Source organism: Triticum aestivum, chromosome 3A (genome assembly GCF_018294505.1).
Source record: "Triticum aestivum cultivar Chinese Spring chromosome 3A, IWGSC CS RefSeq v2.1, whole genome shotgun sequence".
NCBI lineage: Eukaryota > Viridiplantae > Streptophyta > Magnoliopsida > Poales > Poaceae > Triticum > Triticum aestivum.
In genome coordinates, this window is record NC_057800.1 from 578,230,687 (window position 1) to 578,234,436 (window position 3,750).

Sequence of the window (3,750 nt, forward strand, 5' to 3'; positions counted from 1 at the left end):
CTGCTGCTCTTGCCAATTCAATGAGTTGTGTATTCTTTCGTGCGATTTGAAATGGGAAGCAAATGAGGAGTTTCTTACTCCAACCAAAGTAGTGATCTGTGATAGAAAAGTTGAGCACACGCATATTACTAAATGTTATATTTATATCGATGAATATAACTATCTGAACCTATTCTTATTTATTTTTTCATGTCACATGAATCTATCCTTTTTTCATCTCACATGAGTCTATCCTTTTTTCATCTCACATGAATCTATCCTCCTAATAAAGCATAGTATCTGAGGAAACATGTTCTTACAAAGACAACAACACTGTTTCCGTGGATAGATGTACGGTAGAACAAAATGCATCTGACGGTAAAAAACAAAGCATATGGAAAGATACAATTTTACCTAAAAGAGGTTATGAAGTGATTTTTTGCCGGTTCCCCTCAAATTCCTATTGATTCTATTCCGAGTGAATGTACTACAAGTTCTCAAGGAATCAACATTTATTTCTGTATGGATGCAATTGCAACAGCAAGAATATTACACACTACAGAGGAAACATGAAATCCTAGAGCTATCTTGATTGGTACAGCAAACTCTTTTATGGGAAACGTACACACGAAGTTGAGTAGCTATATAGAAATCACTTGAATGCGGGACACATGTATGAAGTTGTGTAGGTGCATCCATCAACAAAAGTACCCGAGCTTAAAGTTGAGACCATGCACTCTGTTGTTGCCTACTTTGATGACATGTATCATGACATATCCATATGTAAGGAAGTAATTACTAATCATTGTCCAGAGAGCGCGGTGTTGCATAATATAAAATAACTGAATATGCAAGTCAAGAACAATAATGTTCTAGAAATATTCAACATGGAAGTATCAACATTAGCTAAATTTGAACATACACAGTTAGTTATTATATTAACAAAAAGGGTAGGTCATATGGATCAGTTCTTACTTTAGACACTTTGACACAATTTTTGACACTTCACCATTCCCATATACCCATCACTTATATCGATCAGTAGCTCTTCACCCATTTGATTTTCTTCATGTCTTGATTTTAGGGCACTGCATGCTAATTAACATTGTTCGGAAATTTCATGCAACAACAAATACGATTTTTCTATCCACCAATGCACAATCACAGTGTTACAGTTTGTAAGAATCATATGCAGCAATACAAATTTTCATATAGCCTCTTATAAAAAGCTATGCCGGCGATATCAACCATTTGTTCCTTCAGCGTGTATGTCCAATGCATAGTATTTTGATTGAGGACATTATTAAATTTAGCATTACTTCTAAGGATATCGTATCTGATTTGATATATCATTTTATCCCTTTTCAATTACCAATCTCTAAAGTATGGTAAAGAGAAATAACAACATTAGGTATTATCTTTACACATTACCTCGAACAGAGGAAGATGGACAAACCAAGATTGGGGCTGGGCAAAGGAAAGGGCCACTTTGCTCACATTACTGTGTTGTGTCACTGGGCGGAGTACGTTAGGTCGATTTCATCCACCTAGGAATCTAGCTGCTAATAGCTGCAGGGCACATGCAGGAGCACCTGAGAGCTTCTGGCCACACTGATGTCCCTGGCTCCCGCAATGAAGTACGTCCATGTCAGCTTCGGTGCACCGACTCCTCTGGAGCTCCTCCAACAGCGCTATCTTCCATTGCTGTCACTGGCGTCTCGGCCTGCAGACATCCGTTCAGCTTGAGGTAGGATGCAGTGCAGGCCTGCAGTCGCTCCGCTAGGTTGTAACACTGTCACACATGGACAATGACACATACACGGCTCAACCGTTCCTGCCATCCTCGATGGTGAGAGGTGCCAGGTGGCAAGGCATTGTATGTCATTGCATCTTTAAGTGAGCGGTGAAGTTGGGTCTGCGCCTGCTGGATCGCGGACACCACGAAATTGGGCGGGAGCCGCTAGACGATGATTAGATAGATTTTTCTTCATTTTTCTTATGGACCTCGAGTATACATAGGAGTAGACACAGAACTTTTTTTCTGCAGAAGTGGCAGAGATTGCTTTAATCCAGGGAGGAAGAAGTGATGCTAAGAAACCTTCTCCCTTCTGAAATAAATTAAAAACCTATGCATTTGCATATATGCATTACAAACTTAATGGGGCGAGCATGTAAACTTGCAGGACGACATATAAAGAGTTTTGTAAGCAGTAATCTATATGCCTATGATGAGATAAAGGGAACATGTGAGAAGTCTTTTGTAGAGAATGCAAGTATAGAGATAAAACTATAACATGTTGGCTATAACATGATTAGATTAGCATTAAGATTAAGAGGTTTAATTAGCACATGCAATTTGGTAGCTTGCCATATGTGATTAGGCAAAAATTTAATTAGCGTACCTATTGAGGGAGTACCTGCGTGAGTGCCAATCACATCAACAGATCTGGCTATGTCATGGCCACACAATGATGCAGCTGTTGCTAGCTGCTATTTTCTTTTCCTGCCAAGAGGGCATCAATCCTAACAGTAGTCACGAGAAAAAGTATCGCTTCTCTAACATTCTTGTCTTTATCCTCTATGTCCCAATAAACTGAACTTAGCCCCTGCAATACGTATGGTGCAATCTGAGCGGCCACTGAGAAAATCTAGAGAAGATTATAGGAGCCAATAACAGCAATAAAGGGAGATGAAAGCAGGATGGGTGTCAGCTGTTGGTTTTGAAACCTAGCTCGTATACTCCAGGAGCCGAGACACATACGTGCAAGCTAGCCTCAATCAAGCAGCCATGCAAACTGCTAGATTGATGAACAGTGGCTAGCTAGCAATACGTGCACTCTAGCCGCAAGATCACGTACGCGCCAGCGCCTGAGTTGCACCAGCATCTTGATAGGATCGAATCGATCTCGATGGAGGTCCTGGCGAGAACTCGCGTAAACTTTGGCCATCGATTTTTTTTTCATGGCCGCCGACGGCGCCAAGATCGATCGATCCGATCGTAGCATTGTTGCAAAGTGCTGGTTCAAATACGTGGCATGTGCATGTGGCACTGTTCATCAGTCCATACACATGTGTGCTAGCTTCCTTGTCTAGCTGGCTTTGAGGTAGGTGTTCAGGTCCTGGTGAATTGATCTAGCATATGAAAAAACAACATCAGCAGGAGAGTAAAAACATAAAGGAAGTGGTCGTATTGGCTTACTGCATCATCGTCTGGATAGGAGCAGCAACATCTTAAGGGCGTGCTTGAGCATGGGAGGGAGGAAAGGCGGATGACGCTGAGTTGCCCGCGGCGGCAGTGGCTTTTGCTTAGGGAGAGAGATCGGGAGAGATTGATAATTAGTTAGGGTTCTGGATTCGGTTTTAAAATTGTAGATAGTAAACGAACTATTGTGGGCCTGTAATTAGTAATAGAATCTTGTCTTATTTTTTTTCACAACCGATAATTAGATGGGTCAATTTACACCATAATAATTCGGTCCCATGAGATTAACTGCTCCTAATTTCTAATTAACATGGGAATTTTTAGGAAGTCTGTAATTAGTATAGGTATATATATATAACTATAATTTATTTTGCTTCCTCTCGGTTTCCTGACATCACGGTCCCACACCATTGTCAACCTATGTAGTACTCCCTCCTTTCCGGTTTATAGGGCTTATCTCAAAATTTTAGTTTTTCCATTTTATAAGGCTCAATTTGGTTGTTCCCCATCACATGTTCAGACTTCAAGGTGCATTAAATCATTGCATGCAAGTATTAAGAGAAAACTGA

The 3,750-nt window shown here is 40.6% G+C and overlaps 1 long non-coding RNA gene across 1 annotated transcript; it reads right to left on the minus strand.

Annotated features, from left to right (window-relative positions):
* Positions 1 to 1,096: 1,096 nt before the first annotated feature.
* LOC123058698 (uncharacterized) lies at positions 1,097 to 3,313 on the minus strand. The gene is made up of 3 exons (XR_006427275.1): positions 3,179 to 3,313; positions 2,397 to 3,111; positions 1,097 to 2,020 (listed from the first exon to the last, which is right to left on the minus strand). It is a non-coding gene; the product is annotated as an uncharacterized lncRNA (long non-coding RNA).
* Between the last annotated feature and the right edge of the window lie 437 nt (positions 3,314 to 3,750).